Consider the following 21,224-nt stretch of genomic DNA (forward strand, 5'->3'; position numbering starts at 1 on the left):
AAAAAATAGCTTGTATAATGTAAGCTAAACCAAACTATAATTGTATAAAATGTCACATAATGAAATGCTATTTATTGTATATTACTGTACCTTCAAGAATAATTTAAGACAGAAGACACTCCAATGTAGATGACCATTCAAAAAAGCCTGCTATTACCTTTGGAAGATCCAGGCTAAATCCCCATAAGCCATACAGAAAGACTGACTCAACAGAACGCATACAACTTTTGGAAGACATACTATCCAATCTAACTGACATCAACTGGTATATGTATAAGCTAATTAATAAAATAACAGTAATGAAGATGAAGTGCATATAATCTGAGTGCTTAAAAATATATTTCTTACTGAAGAGACTTCAGAAGTGAAACCACTTGCTAACATATCTGAAAGTGCAGAGTATGAACCGGTTTGTTTTGTTTGCTCTGCATTGGACTTTCAACCTCAGCAGAAACACAACTCCTTCCCAGAAATACTCAAAAGTACTAAGTTACCATTAACTTATATTTGTAAATATAAAGTAGTGATGAGTTATTCTTAAATTCATTTTTAGTTTGCCTTTTCTGGGGGTACTTTTTAGACCATGGATTGACTTGTAGTATCAGTTGCTCCCATACAGTTACAATGGATTGGTAGTTCTCTGCACAGCACAAGTATACCACATTTTCTTCTTTTAGCTCCATTTCTTACAAGAGAAAAACTTAATTTTCATAAATAAGTACAGTATCACAGTAACTAGAGTTTTATCACTGCTGTATTACTAGGCTTGGCAGAATTAAATTTTTAAAAATAACTTTAATGGATAATATCAATGCTCATTTTTAACAACTGTTTTCAATTTTTATCAATTTAAATTCTCACCAGCACAGGAAATGGAGGGTCAGAATTATTCAATGACAGTAGACATTGAGATTCAAAAAGTGAAAGCTTTATAACAGTTAAAACACAAATTGTCAACATCACATGACAAAATATACAAGCCTAAATATCCTTAAATCAAACTCTAGGTTCTTAAACATTTTTCTTATGTTGCCTACCTGTAAATTTTGATCATCAATAGAAATATTTTTTCGTTGGTTCGTGCGTGAAATCAATGTTTACTGACATTTACCTATAACAATCTAATCCTTCCAAGCCTATACATTACCAACTGTAGTTTAAATAGTACAGAAAAACTCAGTAAACTCAAATACCCATATTCCACATTAATAGGTAAGTAGCAATATGGGTTCTGTGGCTCATCTAAGAATTTCACTCATTTCCCCATTCTTTCACACCCTTCTCCCTGTCAGCAACTGGAAGGGAGTGGGAGCTTCAAAATTTTCTCCATACCGACTCCTTTCTTTACTTACTGAAAGGAAGCTTCTCATACTTTCCTTCTGGCAAAGAGTTTCCAAATTCCCAATCCTTAACAATCATGGATTTTTATTTTTAAATGAAAACAGGAGGACATCCCACACTACTAGCAAGTCTCATTACTGTTTTATATTTTTCTTTTCTACTGTGTGCATACCATTGCTGCAACTCAAATTGAAAAGTATCTTTTCAGTTCTATGGAGCTGCTCTCAAAGAGCCAGCAAATCCAAGAACTAAGTCATCTGCTGATGGGTGGGAGTACACACTTCAACAGAGGTGCAGGAAAAGGCAGACTCTCCTCCTCTGCTCGTAACAGAGATCCTCCCACCACCGCTGTCCACAAAGTAGGTTTTAGTTTCTGAGAAATAATATCAGTGAAACTGGCACACACAACTATTGCTCCTGCATTCACCTGTTCTCCTAAAAAGCTTCATATTACTATTAAGTGTCTCTCTTAAATTTTGTGTGCAGATATAATTAACTAAAGTTAAATTGCTAGAAATGCCAGAATCTAGGAAATTTTGATAAGCAAAACATAGAAGGTTTCCAAATACAATAGTTATAAATCACTCTTTTTGAATAGTCTGTAAATTTTAGTTTACCTATCAAACCAAGTCAGCCAGACTTATCTACCCATGTGAAAAATCATTGTCTTAAGCCATGCATTAATAAGGTAGGCTGTGAAGTGTTTATTCTTATTTTCTCCAAGGAAGTAATCATTGAGCCTGTTTGCGCTTCTTTAAATTTTTTAAAAGAATTTTAAAACTTAATGGAGTAATTTCACCAAGGGAATTTAGTACATACATTTTGACTAAATGTATTAGTTTGAAAGGTTCTTAAGTTATCTAAACATACCTGACAAAAGGAATGGTTGCAGATGTTCAGAAAGCCGCTGGGAGACATTTGCATTAGTTAATACATTTTATGAAAATTTAGAATCTGAACATAACAATTATGTGATTAAAAGGTCAAGAAACTCTTTTGGAGTTCTCAAACAGCTGTCAACGACACAGTTCAAAAGAATTTACACAATCAATGATTAATATTTATATAATTAACTGATTACTCCAAATGCTAGAGAGAGTGTCACGGTTACTTTTCCTCTCTCTTACTAACCCAATAGTAAGAGAACGCAAAATGGTTAAGTCTATTAAACTTAAGGGAGAAACTAAAATAATACTGTTTTAACAGAGACTAAGTAGAGGGACACAATTTGGATACTAGAAAATTCAGACAAATGTGATTTAAGTTAAGACTTCCAAAACATGTTTCAAAGGAAGGAGGGAGGAAGATATCAGAAACAAAACAAAGAGTCAAGAATATGTGTTGAACTTAGAAGCAGAGTTGATGTAGTAACTGCAAAGAGGGGAAAAAAAAGTGAATCTCTATCCCAAGGGAGCAGGAGCTTGACATACATACTGATACAAGGACTAGATGGTAAACTAAGAAATGTTCCACTGCCATCCAATCTCCAAAAAGATAGTGCAGAACAGGCACAAAAGCAGATGAGTACTTTAATAAGATTACAAGAACAAAAATGTATGAGCAGCATGGCTCTCTTGATTTTTCCAATGAGGCAGTTAAAAAAAAAAATCCAAGACATCAGGTTAAGGGTATGTGTGGTCAGTGTTGCATTAGTGACCATTACTGTTATAATAATATTTAACAGACATTATAAATTCTTGCGATAGTTATGTTTTAATAATTGTACTTTAAAATGTAAAATTTAATGGACCAAATTCCTAATAGCAAATAAGCATCCTGCCGAGTTGGCAATCTGCTTTGGAAACATGTAAAGCACACAATGCAAAATCAGGAGCCAAGTAAGAGTGAACAGGATTTGTGACCATGTAGATAAGAAACAAGAGACTTGTTAAATGGTCTCTAGGCAAAAATTCTCTTAACCCTTGAGATTTCTTACATCTTATCACAGGTGAACACTATCCATCAAGACATGTGACAGACAGGAATTACAGAAATCAAAATCACCTAAACTGGAATTGAAAAAGGAGATGCCTTAATTCCTGCATTCAAAATCAACACAGCCCCCCAGAGATGAGGTTAACAACATATAAAATTAACTTTATTCTGCCCAACCTGTACACAATGAAAAAGTTAACACCTATGCAGGTTCAAGAAACTTTTGAAATAATACATTCAAGGACAGAAAATGGGAAAATGACCTATTAAAGAAAACGAAGGTTCAGTTTTATTCCATATTGAATGGAACACACCCCAGCATTGTATCGGGATTAGGGAGAGGGGCACTGAACACAAGAATAGGACGTGAACAAACTTCATTATCAATATACTAATGAAAAAAGAATTTCAAGACTGGAATATTAATGAAAAGATCGGTACCTTTACTTCAAAAAGACTTAAAAATGTGAAAAGGAGGTTATGCATGACACAGGTGGTAGTTTCATTCAGAGGCCAAGTCTACACTAGAAAAGCATAGCTCAGGACAAACTGATGTTTAGTTTAATCACAGTTTTCTGAAATGAAAAAGATGCTTAAAGAAGTCTTAACTGCAGCTTTCTGAAACAGTACTGAATGGTTTGTCCTGGACTACATTACGGTTAAACGGTTTCAGAGAATCAAAACTGGATACGCGGCCTACACCCATTACTAGCAAGAGGTATCATTTCTAGGATAGGCCAGATAACTGGAGATATGATGGAACACCACACACTTCAGCTCTCAGACCCAAGTTGAATATTATCTTAAATCTAGCTACAAATTTACACTTTCTGACTACACTAACACCCAGAAGTAGACTACATATAACTTTATACAAAATCTGTTTTAACTAATATTTATTATTATTGATTTTTTATCACTAAATTTTCACCCATAAGTTTCACTGTAAGATAATTCTGATCTTAGGTTTACTTGAGAATTTCACTGTCAAGGAAAGGAAACTATACCTGTAGTAAGATATGGGCAGGGTGTAAGAGGGTACTTGGGGCACTCAGTCAAAAACTGTTCCATGTCCCTAGAGATATTGTGAAAACAAGAATAGGGGACCGAAGGTAATAGTGCCACAGCCATAAAATAGTTTTATTACCATCTAAGAAGTAGAGAGCCATTAAAAGTATTTATAATTTGAATACTGAAATCAAATAAATTTGGACAAATATTAGATAAGTTATAGAAAATAAAATTCTCAATTTCATAAGTACTGTAGTCTCATTCAACAGTCTTCATTCTAAGCCACAAAAGATTAGCAGTAGCAACAAACAGTGAACTCAGACATTAACCAGGAAGGCATAGGCTTAACATTGCAAATCTGGAAGTACAGAATTTTTGCAAAACTAATGCGCTTCCCATGTCGATGTCACTCTGTTTTGGAACATCATTACTGAGCTACAAGAAAAACCCCACCTCAGTTATGGAAATTATTTTTTTTTAAAAACTGATTCTTCTAGATCACCCACAGTTTAGCCGGATACATAACACTCCAAAGTCCACTTCCAATTTGACAAAGTCAGCCAACATGAGTCATGACACAAGCAATATCCTGGGTGGGGGTGGCTATGATCTGGAAATGAAAGTGAATACATTTACCGAAGCTTGGGGAGTATTACCTACAAGAAACTTCTTTTTACAATTGAATGTATGCCCTTTTTTAAAAAAACCTCTTTTATGACACTAAAATAGGACAGTGTTAATGGTTTGTATGGGGTTTTTTTAAAATCAAACTTTTACACCCTAGAAATAAAAGCAATGCCAACTCTGATCCTGTTGAAAGACTGAAAGCATGTCTCGAAAGATGTATATTAACTATCATACCTAAACTGAAGGGGCAGGGACACTAAATTTTCTCCAAAATATAGTCACTGACCTTAAAGAGGTGTTAAACTTTTAACCAGTACAATAAAATCCCCTTTGTGATCTCAGTAACTCAGCTCACAATCCTATGATGCTGTTATTTCACCAAGGAGAATTTCAAAAGGGAACAGGAGATAAGGCTACCACATTTGGGTCAACTCCTACAAGCAGGCAGCTGGGTCAGAGAACTACTGAGCAGCTGCTTAGCTAGGCATTACAACCACACATGCCCTGGGAGGAATATCTGGAAGGAGCCCCTGAAGTCAGCGTACCTTCTTACATTACATAAAGTTGTTGTGCATTTGTTTTAGTGGTGCTATCTTCCACGACACTTGTGGTTGAAGCTTAGAAGATAGTGCCTCAACATGAAACAGGAAAAGACTGGGGAACCTGGAAAGTGGAAGCCAAAAATTACTTTGTCCTGAATAATTCTTCATTGCCTGAATGAAACTAGAAAAGAGGGATCAACCCAGCATCCACACTGGGGAGCTAAACCACAGAAGTTCATAAATCTAAACCTGCCATGAAACTAGGACAGAGCAGAAAATCTACAGAATACATGCCTTGTTTCTTAAATGATGGGAACAAACAAAGCAGGTATATTGGAAGGTGGTCTCCTCTTACTTGCCAGAATAGACTAAAAAAGGTCTCTCTTAGCAAAAACACACACACAATGCAAGAGACTCAGACTTGTATTTGCTTCCAACATATATTATGTTAACAGTGAGAATCTAAGCAAGCCATTTTCCCAGTTATTGTCTATAAAGATGTAATTTCTTTATGAAAATACTTCAAGCATAAACACATTTAAGGACACTTCAGTAGAAAGTGGAAGTACAGCGGGAATAATCAAGATGCCGCACCTCCAAGTCATTGGTTCAAATCTGATTCAGAATGGTAAGGTCAGAAAGTAGTTACTATTTAAAAACATTGGTAGAGAGAACAAAGACAAAATCCACCACTACTGACACTTTTGTGGGCAGTCTCAGATGCTAAAAGATTGAATATGCATGTAGACTGAACTAACCTTTCACTCTAGAGTTGGCTGTTCCACGTGTGAGTTGAGTAACACTGAGGGAGAAGAAGAAAAGAAGCTTTCACTGCCAATGGTTGCACTTTGAGTACTATCAACACAGTACCTTTTAAAAATAATGCAAAGATGGTGAATTGATACAGTGAAACCAAAAATAACTTTCCAATAAAGATTTGGATGCTAGAAGCAGCTCAGGAAACAAGACACAAAGAATACTTATCGATAAGGTAGCAGTTACCCTGTGCAACACTGAGGTCTTTATTAAAAAGATTCCTTATTTCTCAATTTTTCAAAGACTTTAATGAGGTTCCATCTCAGTTTTTTACTGTAATATGTCAGCTTTGCAAGTTATTACAAAACACTTAAATGTCCAGACAAAAATATCACTTACTCATCTGAAGAGATAAGAGGTGAACAAACAAGTCTTTATAGTGATGAGGTGGGTGAGGTAATATCTTTTATTGGACCAACTTTGTCTCTCTTATATCCTGGAACCTACACAACTACAACAACACTGCATTCAAGTCTTTATAGTAACCTTAAATATGCCAGTTTCTTACTAGAACAAAATTCAACTGAATTATGATAGTAGGCTCTGTGGCTAACAAGCTTTTAGCTCAGATAACTACAGTATTTGGTCATGTGGAATTTTAAGGATCCGTTTCTCATGTTTCTCTTCTCCCTAGTATTCAGTTAAGTCAAAAAACCTTTGGTGGAAAGAGCTCCATTTGTCATCCCTATTTCTTAGTGACTCAACATAGTTACACATTCTGGTGCACGTGCTTTTAGACATGCTGTTCCTGATGGAGTAATTGTCACAAGAGATAACCACCAGAAAAGGACAGTTCAGGAATTCTGCATTAAAAGACCTATAGTAATCTACGTAGTCAGCAAGATTATAAAACATCATCTAGTAAAGTGTTAAACCTTTAAATATGGAGTCATAGCTCTATTTTTTGCCCAGTGTATTTATTATTTGAAAAGGCAAAGAAAAATGGCAAATGATGCATTAAATCTGCTTTAAATTATCAGAAATATGCTTCTGATTTAGCACCAACGCTTACTTTCTCTGAATGGAACATACAAAATTCTCATCTAGAAAAATATTTTTAAATATTCAGCCATTAAAGAATGTTATGTATTGTTCACTGAGATGGAAACTATTCTTTCAAAATGTCTTATTAGTTTATAATATTAAGCCTTTTGAGATATGCCTTTTTCAATGGAAAGAGCATTTAAGAGAATTTAATTAACAACAGTAGAACCTTAAATCCCTTGTCAATCTAAAGACCAATTAAAAATCAGGCAATGGTAGTGGAAGCTTCCCACCACTAACCTGTAACCTTGTTGTACAAGTACCTAAAGGCGGAAAATGTCACGTCCGTTTAATCCTTGTTGAATTGTACCTACAATTTGACTAAGGTGTGTTCTGGACCATTAAAACAGCTTCTTTTATTCAATACTAAATTAGGCTATTATTTTTTAGTATCAATTCTATTTCATTATTCTTTTTAAAAATCACTCAACTGTTGTGTGTAGCCATATTCTATTGTATATAAATTATACACAGGTCTAGTGTCATTATGCAGGTTTCAAAATCAAATTTGCTGATCTAATGGTTAAAGAGTTTTAAATGATACACAAATCCAAGAGTCTTAATTTCAAGCCTTGTTTTCTGGGGATTCCTAATTCTGCTGTAAAAATTCCTTTGAGTAAAACATCTAAGCCCAGAAGTATTCCCCACTCCTGCCCAAAGTTTTTAAGGAAAGGGTATTGAAACATCATGAAGCAATTGTACATGTGTGGTTTACTGGCAATGTACATTTTACATTCCCATTCAATTAGAAAATAAATCAAATGTAGCATGCATATATTATAAACCAGTGGTTCTCAACCAGGGGTGCGGGTATCCCTAGGGGTACACGGGGGTCTTCCGGGGGTACATCTAGATACTTGCCTAGTTTTACAACAGCCTACATAAAAAGCACTAGTGAAATCAATACAAACTGAAATGTCATACAGACAATGTCTTGTTTATACTGCTCTGTATACTATACACTGAAATGTAAATATGACATTTACATTTAAATTGATTTATTTTGTAATTATATGGTAAAAATGAGTAAGCAATTTTCAGTAATAGTGTGCTGTGACTCTTGTATTTTTATGTCTGATTTTTTAAGCAAGTAGATTTTAAGTGAGGTAAAACTTGGGGGTACACAAGACAAATCAGACTCCTGAAAGGGATACTGCAGTCTGGAAAGGTTGAGAGTCACTGTTATAAACTATGTATTTAAAAATCCTTATGGGTAATATTTTTGCAGAGTCTAATAAAATTAAAGACAGGCATTTAGATTATAAGCTCTTTGGGATAGGTACAATCATTTTCTATGGCCTCAATCCTGTAAAAAAATCACACAAGTGCTCAATTTTACATACCGAGTAGTCCCATTCTAGTCAATGGGTCTACTCCCACTGCATAAAATAAGCACATGCTAAGTCTGTACAGGATCAGGGCCTATGTATGTACAGTACCTAGCACAATGGGACCCCAACCAGGCTGAGGCCAATAGGTGATACTGAAATATAAATAATAGTGAACAAAAATCAGATCAGAACTCCAGACTCTGAAATCTGGATCCAGACCCTCTCCACTGGGTAAATAATTCAGTAAAATCAGTTTCATAATGACAAAAGCAAGGAAATTTGAAGACTAAAGTTAAAGTTATCTTTAACTTACTCCTCTGTATAAGGTTTCAATATCGATCTCTAAATAACGGGTGATCATAAATTCCTTACTTGACATTTCTAGCTGTTAGGTGGAAAAGCACTTTTTTTGATTCAAAATTCTCTCTTTTAATGTGGTCCAGGTTATCAGCAAAGTGCTCAACACATGACAAATGAAAATATCAGTTTTGAAAGTTGTCCAGTGCCCTATTTGGTCCAAATTTTGGTTTTCTACTTAACTTGAAAATTCACCAGTAAATCTACTTGCTGTTCTGCTTGCCTGGCTACTTTATGACTTGCACTTTCAGCGAAAATGCAAGAAGTTTTTATTAGTTTGGAGTGTTATTTTGTTTCTGTTTTGCTAATGAGAATTGAAGGAATATGATCCAAATTGTTTAATGAGTGTGATTTTCAGCATAACGTATCTGTCTTAGCATTTGTTAGACATGATTGGCTAGTTCAGGCTTTCAACTTTGCCCTGGTCTACACTAGGACTTTAGGTCGAATTTAGCAGCGTTAAATCGATTTAAACCTGCACCCGTCCACACAGTGAAGCCCTTTATTTCGACTTAAAGGGCTCTTAAAATCGATTTCCTTACTCCACCCCTGACAAGTGGATTAGCGCTTAAATCGATGTTCCCGGCTCGAATTTGGGGTACTGTGGACACAATTCGATGGTATTGGCCTCCTGGAGCTATCCCAGAGTGCTCCATTCTGACCGCTCTGGACAGCACTCTCAACTCAGATGCACTGGCCAGGTAGACAGGAAAAGAACCGCAAACTTTTGAATCTCATTTCCTGTTTGGCCAGCGTGGCAAGCTGCAGGTGAGCATGTAGAGCTCATCAGCACAGGTGACCATGATGGAGTCCCAGAATCGCAAAAGAGCTCCAGCATGGACCGAACGGGAGGTACGGGATCTGATCGCTGTTTGGGGAGAGGAATCCGTGCTATCAGAACTCCGTTCCAGTTTTCGAAATGCCAAAACCTTTGTGAAAATCTCCCAGGGCATGAAGGACAGAGGCCATAACAGGGACCCGAAGCAGTGCCGCGTGAAACTGAAGGAGCTGAGGCAAGCCTACCAGAAAACCAGAGAGGCGAACAGCCGCTCTGGGTCAGAGCCCCAAACATGCCACTTCTATGATGAGCTGCATGCCATTTTAGGGGGTTCAGCCACCACTACCCCAGCCGTGTTGTTTGACTCCTTCAATGGAGATGGAGGCAACACGGAAGCAGGTTTTGGGGACGAAGAAGATGAGGAGGAGGAGGTTGTAGATAGCTCACAGCAAGCAAGCGGAGAAACCGGTTTTCCCGACAGCCAGGAACTGTTTCTCACCCTAGACCTGGAGCCAGTACCCCCCGAACCCACCCAAGGCTGCCTCCTGGACCCAGCAGGCGGAGAAGGGACCTCTGGTGAGTGTACCTTTTAAAATGCTATACATGGTTTAAAAGCAAGCATGTGAAAGGATTACTTTGCCCTGGCATTTGCGGTTCTCCTAGATGTAGTCCTAAAGCCTTTGCAAAAGGTTTCTGGGGAGGGCAGCCTTATTTCGTCCTTCATGGTAGAACACTTTACCACTCCAGGCCAGTAACACGTACTCGGGAATCACTGTAGAACAAAGCATTGCAGTGTATGTTTGCTGGCATTCAACCAAAATCCGTTCTTTATCTCTGTGTTATCCTCAGGAGAGTGAGATATAATTCATGGTCACCTGGTTGAAATAGAGTGCTTTTCTTCAGGGGACACTCAGAGGAGCCCATTCCTGCTGGGCTGTTTGCCTGTGGCTAAACAGAAATGTTCCCCGCTGTTAGCCACAGGGAGGGGGGAAGGTTGAGGGGGTAGTCACGCGGTGGGAGGAGGCAAAATGCGACCTTGTAACGAAAGCACATGTGCTACGTATGTAATGTTAACAGCAAGGTTTACCCTGAAAGAGTGTAGCGAATGTTTTATAAAATGTGTCTTTTTAAATACCGCTGTCCCTTTTTTTTCCTCCACCAGCTGCATGTGTTTCAATGATCACAGGATCTTCTCCTTCCCAGAGGCTAGTGAAGATTAGAAAGAAAAAAAAACGTACTCGCGATTAAATGTTCTCCGAGCTCATGCTGTCCTCCCACACTGACAGAGCACAGACGAATGCGTGGAGGCAAATAATGTCAGAGTGCAGGAAAGCACAAAATGACCGGGAGGAGAGGTGGAGGGCTGAAGAGAGTAAGTGGCGGGCTGAAGAGAGTAAGTGGCAGGCTGAAGACAGGGCTGAAGCTCAAATGTGGCGGCAGCGTGATGAGAGGAGGCAGGATTCAATGCTGAGGCTGCTGCAGGACCAAACCAGTATGCTCCAGTGTATGGTTGAGCTGCAACAAAGGCAGCTGGAGCACAGACTGCCACTGCTGCCCCTCTGTAACCAACCGCCCTCCTCCAAAAGTTCCATAGCCTCCACACCCAGACGCCCAAGAACGCGGTGGGGGGGCCTCCGGCCAACCAGCCACTCCACCACAGAGGATTGCCCAAAAAAAAGAAGGCTGTCATTCAATAAATTTTAAAGTTGTAAACTTTTAAAGTGCTGTGCTTAAAGTGCTGTGTGGCATTTTCCTTCCCTCCTCCACCACCCCTCCTGGGATACCTTGGTAGTCATCTCCCTATTTGTGTGATGAATGAATAACGAATGCATGACTGTGAAGCAGCAATGACTTTATTGCCTCTGCAAGCGGTGATTAAAGGGAGGAGGGGAGAGTGGTTAGCTTACAGGGAAGTAGAGTGAACCAAGGGGTGGGGGGTTTCATCAAGGAGAAACAAACAGAACTTTCACACCGTAGCCTGGCCAGTCATGAAACTGGTTTTCAAAGCTTCTCTGATGCGTACCGCGCCCTCCTGTGCTCTTCTAACCGCCCTGGTGTCTGGCTGCGCGTAACCAGCAGCTAGGCGATTTGCCTCAGCCTCCCACCCCGCCATAAACGTCTCCCCCTTACTCTCACAGATATTGTGGAGCACACAGCAAGCAGTAATAACAGTGGGAATATTGGTTTCGCTGAGGTCTAAGCGAGTCAGTAAACTGCGCCAGCGCGCCTTTAAACGTCCAAATGCACATTCTACCACCATTCTGCACTTGCTCAGCCTGTAGTTGAACAGCTCCTGACTACTGTCCAGGCTGCCTGTGTACGGCTTCATGAGCCATGCCATTAAGGGGTAGGCTGGGTCCCCAAGGATACATATAGGCATTTCAACATCCCCAACAGTTATTTTCTGGTCTGGGAATAAAGTCCCTTCCTGCAGCTTTTGAAACAGACCAGAGTTCCTGAAGATGCGAGCATCATGGACCTTTCCCGGCCATCCCATGTTGATGTTGGTGAAACGTCCCTTGTGATCCACCAGAGCTTGCAGCACTATCGAAAAGTACCCCTTGCGGTTTATGTACTCGGCGGCTTGGTGCTCCGGTGCCAAGATAGGGATATGGGTTCCGTCTATAGCCCCACCACAGTTAGGGAATCCCATTGCAGCAAAGCCATCCACTATGACCTGCACATTTCCCAGGGTCACTACCCTTGATATCAGCAGATCTTTGATTGCGTGAGCTACTTGCATAACAGCAGCCCCAACAGTAGATTTGCCCACTCCAAATTGATTCCCAACTGACCGGTAGCTGTATGGCGCTGCAAGCTTCCACAGGGCTATCGCCACTCGCTTCTCAACTGTGAGGGCTGCTCTCATCCTGGTATTCATGCGCTTCAGGGCAGGGGAAAGCAAGTCACAAAGTTCCATGAAAGTGCCCTTACGCATGCGAAAGTTTCGCAGCCACTGGGAATCGTCCCAGACCTGCAACACTATGCGGTCCCACCAGTCTGTGCTTGTTTCCCGAGCCCAGAATCGGCGTTCCACAGCATGAACCTGCCCCATTAGCACCATGATGCATGCATTGTCAGGGCCCATGCTTTCAGAGAAATCTGTGTCCATGTCCTGATCACTCACAGGACCGCGCTGACGTCGCCTCCTCGCCCGGTATCGCGTTGCCATGTTCTGGTTCTGCATATACTGCTGGATAATGCGTGTGGTGTTTAATGTGCTCCTAATTGCCAAAATGAGCTCAGCGGCCTCCATGCTTGCCTTGGTATGGCGTCCGCACAGAAAAAAGGCGCGGAACGATTGTCTGCCGTTGCTCTGACGGAGGGAGGGGCGACTGACGACACGGCTTACAGGGTTGGCTTCAGGGAGCTAAAATCAACAAAGGGTGTGCCTGTACATCAAGGAGTATTTCAGGCAGGACTGCACGGAGCGTTCCAATAAGAAATGGTGCACGTAAGTTATTGTTGTTATTGGAACAAGGTGGTTAGCCTGGCCTCTGATTGATACATGGCTAGATTTACCTCGCTGCACCTTCTCTGTGAGTGACTGCAGTGTGATCTAGACAGGGCAGGAGGCAAATGAGTACAAAACAAATCTGGTCTATTTCTTGTTCTGACCCACTCCATCTATCTTTTACATCTTTGGCTGGCAGCAGACGGTGCAGAAGGACTGCATGCCATCCACATCTCATGGCTGCTTGGCAGAAGATGGTATAGTACGACTGCTAGCCATCTTCATCTCTTGCCTGCCTGGCAGAAGATGGTACAATACAACTGCTAGCAATCCTCATCCCTTGCCTGCCTGGCAGAAGATGGTACAGTACGACTGCTAGCAGTCCGTATCGCCTGCCTGCTCACCATAAGACGGTTCAATAGGACTGCAGGACTAAAGAGAATGACCTGGTCAAGTCACTCCAAATTTAGTCCCTGCGCCCATGTCTGCCCAGGCGCTCCCAGCCGACGTGGCCAGGAGCACCTCGGACACGACGAGGACGACTACCAGTCGTATTGCACCGTCTGCTGCCAGAAGACAAAGGGTTGCTGCTACTGTGCAGCAAAGCCGTACCGCGTCTGCCAGCACCCAGGAGACATAGGGTGACAGTTACCTGAGCGGGCTCCATGCTTGCCGTGGTATGGCGTCTGCACAGGTAACTCAGGAAAAAAGGCGCGAAATGATTGTCTGCCCTTGCTTTCACGGGGGGAGGGAGGGAACGGGGGCCTGACGATATGTACCCAGAACCACCCGCGACAATGTTTTAGCCCCATCAGGCATTGGGATATCAACCCAGAATTCCAATGGGCAGCGGAGACTGTGGGAACTGTGGGATAGCTACCCACAGTGCAACGCTCCGGAAGTCGACGCTTGCCTCGGTACTGTGGAAGCGCTCCGCCGAGTTAATGCACTTAGAGCATTTTCTGTGGGGACACACACACTCTAATATATAAAACCGATTTCTAAAAAACCGACTTCTATAAATTTGACCTAATTTCGTAGTGTAGACATACCCTTTGTCCCTGTTTGATGAGCTTTTTTCTTCCAGGGGCATAAAGTTGCTTTGACACTATATATTTTTTCTTAAGGGTGGGGGAGGGGGCGTTACACTTCCTGTCAGTGCTAGAATAATACCAGATAAAGATGTCCCAATAGAAGTCCTAAAATAATATAATTTTCCAGAAAGGAGAACATGTGCTGATACACTCCTAAAATACAGTGCTTAAAAAGTTTAGAACCAACTTCCACCTTTGTTTCAAAGGTTGGGTGGGGGAGAGAGATAAGGTAACAATGTCTTTATGGCTTAAGAAAACTGATCAGTCTATTAGCAAAAAACCAAACCAAACAAAAAAAAAAGCCAAAAAACATTAGTTACAATTCCAGAAGATATTTGAAAAAACATTTTGAATAAAAATATGATAAGTACACTTATACTGTAGCCTACATAGGTAATGGATCAATCTTGCACACAGTGACCCAAGCTTAAACTGAAAGATATAATTCTGTACCTATGGTAGTTCAATACATATTCTTATTAAAAGCAGCCTGGCTTTTTACAAAAACAACTTTTTTTTAAAGAAACCTCAATATACAGAGAGTTCCTAAACAATTAATCATAATGAACTACTGCCCTGGAAAATCTATTTTAAACAAACTCAAGGTTACAGGTAATGGTCTCAAGACATTATTATGCAATCTTTCAAGGAGGACAGGTTTTATATTACACATAGTGGTCTCTTTCATAAGAAAAATCTTGCACTATGAAATTATCAAAAGGCTAAGATATGCAATAATCGGTAAGCCATACTCCTTTCTTTGACTGGAGCATTTTGTTTCTTAGCAATATTGTCTACCATGCCACCTACTAGCAAATCTAGAAAAACATGGGTAGCAGAACACATCATCACAGGGTGCTGCTCTGAAAACCAGGCACTTTAGGGAAATCATCTATCTGCAGGGTGGGGGAGAAGCTTCATAGGCGTTTCCCAATTTCATACTGTGAAAAAGCTGCACTACCATGGACTCTGTAACAGTATTCCAGTGCCACCCAGAGATATGAAAGCCACGTGCTAACTGAAGCATGGGAAAACAATTAGCTCTATATTCCTCCCACCCACCTACCATTCAAAAGAGAGACTGAAATATTACACAGGGACACTGTCAACTTGTTTTGTGTATTTTTTTAAACAACTAATTTAAAATTCCAGTTTCTGATACAGCATATTTTAGATGGTATAACCCTAGTAGGCATTATTAATTGCTTATAACAAATTTTTAAGTGTTTTTCTATTCCTTGTCTATGTTCAGAAGGGTCTTTCAGCAAAAGATAACTTGGCTGTACACAAAAAACCAGTGAAACTGACTAAGCACAAAGTAAAACTGGAAAGATTTCCTTCCTTCTATTTGAAACACTTCAGGTATAGTATAGTAGTTACAGAATTTTCAGCAGAACTGTTTTCTAAGTTGATATGTCCCTTTAAGAAAAGTCACTCTGGCGTACAACATAGTTTTAAGTTATGTCTACAATCACAGAGAACAGTAGTTCTCAACCCTTTCACAACAGAGCACCAACTGACTTTATAGACACTTCAGTACCTTATTTATAGAAAACGAGTAGGTGCTTCTTTTTCTGTGCATTTTTTTATTATCCTTCTGGGTATATGTAATCAAGGTCAAAATCACTGCTGAAAACAACTAAATACAAATATCAAACTAAAACGTACAGGTATTTTATTAGTTGCCACATAATAAGACAATTACCCAATAGAAATGAAATAGCTTTAAAAATTAACAGAGAAGTTATCAGTTGCCTCAAATGATTAGCCATTTTCAAATGGAAAAGAAAAAACTGAATACAGATGTGCAGTAACTGTAACTGCTATTCTAACATTCAAAATATATTTCTGTATACAGACACTCCTCTTTCTCCTCCCACTGGTGATTCTCTCTATGCACTAGAAAACTCGCCTCATCTTCATGAAAACCAATGCAGACATCAGCCTTGCCTGGGAGGTTCTTCAAGAATCATTCTGCCCCTCACCAATATGGATGGCAAAATAGCTACAAAAATACGGTGTTTTTAAAAAGGAATTAAAAATTGTAATTAATCAGCCTTGTTTTTTCCCTCCTACACTAAGGAAAGTGGTTTAATTTGTGTTGAGTCTTTAAGTTATTGCCATAGACATTCGGCTAGTCGGCGGATGGGACTATGTTGCTGCTTTCAGCTCCACAGGGTGGGGACTCACTAAAGCTGACATTGTCTGAATGCCACAAAACAGATTCCTCTCCCATCCCCGGTCCACTTTCAACCCTTTTCTTTTCTACAAAATTAATCGCATTCCTATTTTTACATTAAAGCTCTTATTTTGCACCTCAAGCTCAGGAAAGCCGCGAACAAGACTCAAATTGGGGGGGGGGGGGAGGGGGTAGAGAAAGAGACAAACCACAGCACCTTTAAACACAGACGCACACCACCCATCAGACCCTCTCTTTCCAGAGCTTGAGCTGAACTGATTTTTAAGGGGGAAGAGAACTGGAGCCATGAACAGTGTAACAGACGAGGGGCGTGATGCGGTACTGCTGCTGGGGCAATCCCAACCCCTCCTCCTCTACACTCTGCCTTGGGTGGTAGCTTTCCTGGGGTGACCCTATGGAGCAGGGATTTGGTTAAAAAAAAAAAAAAAAAAAAAAGAGGATCCAGCTCCTCCGATTCCCGCCCCAAAATACAGGGGAGACCCCTCCTCCCTCTCCCCCATCCAGCTTTATTACACACACTTCTAGGGCACCCCAAGATCCGATTATTGTCTCCCTCCCCAAATCACCGCCCCCAGCTGGGATGCGCATATCCCCCAGCCGGCTCCCCCAGGGTGGGGGCGCTCCCCAGACAGGACAATAGGGCGAGCCCCCAGCCGCTGCCCCATAGACGGCGGCTCGGAGCCGGCCACTACTGAGGAACCCACTCCCCAGGCCGGGCGATACAGCCCGCGGCTACTGCCAGGGGAGCAGGACCGGCTCCCGGCTCCCCTTCCCGGGCAGGCGCTGAGCACTCACCGCGGCGGCGGCTCGAGGTCGGCTCCTCCGGCTCCTCCTCTCGCCGCCCGGCTAATGGTGGCAGCGCGGCGCCGGCGGCTCCCCCAGGCGCTTCCCGGCCCCTTTGCTCAGCGCGGAGCCGCCCCCGCCTGGCAGCCCGAGCGCGTCCCTGGCCGGAGGCTGCGGCGCGTCTTCTCCCCACGCCCCAGTGCCTGACTCAGCCCCAGCCCCAGCCCCAGCCCCGCCGCGCCGGGCTCTCCCCGGCCGCTCACTTCCGGCGCGCAGGCCCCGCCGCTCCCTCCGCCGCAGCCCGCTGGCTCCCCCGCTCCATTCATCCAGCCCCGCGCCCGGCCTGCTGCGAGCGGCGAGGCGCCGCCTTCCCCTCAGCAGCGCCCGCTGCCGCTGCCGCGCCCGCCACGGCTGCGAACGGGGGCCCGGCCTTGTGGAGCCCTGTGCCTGAGCCCCGGGCGCAGCGTCCACATTACCGCCTAAACATGGGCGTGCAGCTGCTGGCCCTGGGCCTCACAGCTGTGCTAACGTGTCCACACTGCACAGGAGGGGGGACCCTCAGGCCATTGATTTGCCCCTCAGGCAGCCCCCTGGGCCTTACTGGGCGATGTATTACAATGGAGATGTCCCATTTTATACACCGAGGCTTAGGCTATTGTATACTTGAGGGCAGTAGAAATGTACAGGGCAGAAAAATACATGGTAGGCTAAAGGAAAGTGTGTATCCTTCAACTGTCCCTTAGAAGGAAGAGTTCCTTCTTTTTCGTGGGGTTTTCCCTTATTTCTATGCAATAAGGGTGGTCACCCTACTTCTGACTCAGCTCTGCCGTGAGCTGCATCCAGGTTGCAAAATGACAGGGTGTAGACCTGAGTCACAGCAGGATTTACACGCTGATCCACCCCACTCACCCTGCGTTCTAGGTTCTGAGCCCTTGTGGACTAGAATCAGACTGGTTTGTGTGTGGATGGAAGGGGAGCCTGTGTTCAGACCCGAGTTAGAGCCCAGGATTAGTGTGCAATGTAGTCATATCCAGCCTTCAGAGCTAACTACTGATTGCTGCATGTCCTGGGACTGAGTGGGGGCAGGAGGGAAATGCACTAGCCTTGGCTGAGGTGGAGTGCTGAGGTGCCACCGTACAGGGCCTGTGCACACCCAGCACTAGCTCCCTCTTCTCTAAAGCAAAAGGCTACATTTTCAAAATTGTCCAGGGATTTTCAATGACCCACCGGGATCAACTTGAAAGGGACTGCACTTTCAGAAAGTGCTGAGCCTTTGAAAATCTAATCCCTCTCCTGTTGGATCCCTTCCCCGCAAATCATTGGTCACTTTTGAAATCTAGGCCAGAGAAATTCAAATTATCTGAATGTTTAAGGGAATACTAATTATTCAAAGGTTTTGAGTTTCATAGCCACACAAATTGAATTTTAGTTGAATTTTGGATTCTGGAACTAACACCTAACTTTAGCTCATCTGAAACTCACATAAGCAGACTTTGGATAAACAGGGTTTTCCCAGTCTTCCGGCTGAAAACTCCAAAGGCATTTCACTAGGGGTTAAATGCAAGTCCAATTTTGTTCCCTATGGATGCAGTTCATCCGTGACCTATTTAGTCATTTATGTAAGAACATAAGAGCCATACTGTGTCAGAACTGGTCCAGTTTGCCCAGTATTCTGTCTCCAACATTGCCCCTGAAGCTCTGGTAAGGGCAGGTGTAACAGATCAAGGCAATTATGGAGTGATCCACCCCATCTTCCATGCCCAGTTTCTGGTACTTAGAGGTTTAGGGTCACTCTGAACATAAGGTTGTGTCCTTGGCTATCCTGGCTAATAGCCATTCATGGACCTATCCTCCATGAATGTCTCCAGTTCTTATTTTAATCCAGTTATACTTTTGGCCATCACAACATTCCATGGCAATGAGAAAAAGTACTTCCTTTTGTTTTTATTAAACTTGCTGCCTGTTCATTTCATTGGGTGACCCCTGATTTTTGTAATAGGGGAAAGAGTAAACAACATTTCTCTATTCACTTTTCCCACACCATTCATGATTTTATAAACCTCTCTCATATCCTTCCTTAGTTGCTGCTTTTGTAAGCTGAACAGACTGAATCATTTTAGTATCTTCTCAGAGGGAAGCCATTCCATACCCTTCTTTGTTGCTCTTCTCTGAAGCTTTTCCAATTAATCTATATCCATTTTTAGATGGATATCTGGGGCTGGACCCATGGATTTCTAGAGTAGTAGTATTATATTTTCTATCTTATATTCTATCCCTTTCCTAATAGTTTCTAACATACGGTTAGCCTTTTTGACTGCTGTTGCACACTGAGCAGAAGTTTTCAGAGAAGATGACTCCACCATCTGTTTCTTGCGTGGCAACAAGTAATTTCGATCCATCATTGTACATGTATATTTAGAATTTTTTCCAGCATGCACTATTTTGCACTTACCAACATTGCAGTTCATCTTTCCATTTTGTTGCCCAATCACGCAGTTTTGTGAGATTCTTCTCTAACTCCTTGCAGTCTGCTTTGGACTTAACTGCTTTGGATTTGAATAATTCTGTATCACCAACATAAAGTCAGATAAAATATTACAAATACATTTTTGCAGCATTTTGCACTGGTATAAGTGCTACCGAAAGTGCAGGGCAATAGTGAATCAGTGCCTACATGTTCCTCACTATAGCTTTCATGTAACATGTAAAATTTCACCCTACATGACCCGGAATAACTTTAGCTATTACCTACAAAACATAGTTATGAACTCTTCCAACATTTACATCACTCATTCTATACTTTTATTTAATAGCAGATGTACATATTAGTGAATTAAAGAGTCCAGAAAGATGTCTTCCAAGTCGGAGTTACAGTTCTTATTAGAATGACTAAAGGGAAATTTTACACACGTTTTTGGTAAATATAAAGGTATAATTTATGTAAATTGCCTTAAAATATATAAATCACAAATTAGCAGTATTTTTGACAATAGTTTTGGTCTAAAATTTGGCTTATTTACAAAAGTAATCTTAACTTTCATTTAATATTTCTCATAAAAAATTTAAACAAAAAGTGTTGTGTAAATATTGTTTTCCTCTAAATATTTGTGCTAAAAATAGATTTCAGCACAAAATGTTATACACAGAGCTCTTAACATAGTTACAGTAGTTTGAAAAAAAAATCTTAACCATTAAATACACAATTTTCTATTGCGTCAGTCTCTAAGAGTTTGTGTCGTCAACTATGTGCTTTTCTGTGGCACCAGGTCCTTGGAGGAGCTCCTCTTCTGTACCTCTAAATAGGCAAATTCCTCTTTTACTGACCTTAGGAAGTCAATAGTAATAGTTCTCTCCTGTGTACCAACATACAGCCAATCACCACCACGATCACTCTATAAGGTTATACTTATATAAATACATATGAGACAAATCCTAAACTGGTGCAATTTACACCAACTGAGGATCTGTCCATATGTTGTACTACCCTCTCTTGGTCTTTAGATTGCAAACTCCCCAGGGCAGGGACTACACCTATTTTCTGTTTGGAAGGCATCTGGCATATACTGGGCACTACTGGAAATAATAAAATACAAGATGAAAACTCTACTGCTGTAAAACTTATTAGGTGGGCTTCTGGGGAAGATGCCTTCTTAGCAGAGCTCCAAAGCTCTAGTAGAGGAGAGCCTGTGCTTGTGGGAAGGCACTTTTTCCCTGTGCCAAAATTGTTCACAAATAAAAATTTGAAATACAAGAGGTTTGACATGTGTAACATTTTATACATTGCAATTTGACACTGAAAATTTTATCAGTCAACCTATACATGTTATTTTCTCTATTATCTTGTAACAAGTAAATAAAAACAGTTTTGAGAAATAATGGCTATTTTCTTTTTATAGAACATTAGCCTATGC

General features: G+C 41.3%; 1 protein-coding gene across 5 annotated transcripts in view; it reads right to left on the bottom strand.

The window, feature by feature from the left end:
* Nucleotides 1-17,515, bottom strand: part of RAPH1 (Ras association (RalGDS/AF-6) and pleckstrin homology domains 1) — a 158,994-nt gene extending 141,479 nt beyond the window's left edge. For 4 of the 5 annotated variants that reach the window (XM_073306496.2, XM_073306495.2, XM_073306494.2 and 1 more), the window contains exon 1: nucleotides 17,326-17,515. The gene's annotated coding sequence lies outside the window, so the exon portion shown is untranslated. Of the gene's footprint in view, nucleotides 1-6,214; nucleotides 6,259-17,325 lie in introns of all 5 variants that reach the window. The other variant, XM_073306493.2, reaches the window with a different exon arrangement.
* Between the last annotated feature and the right edge of the window lie 3,709 nt (nucleotides 17,516-21,224).

This window comes from Lepidochelys kempii, chromosome 11 (assembly GCF_965140285.1).
Source record: "Lepidochelys kempii isolate rLepKem1 chromosome 11, rLepKem1.hap1, whole genome shotgun sequence".
Taxonomy (NCBI): domain Eukaryota; kingdom Metazoa; phylum Chordata; order Testudines; family Cheloniidae; genus Lepidochelys; species Lepidochelys kempii.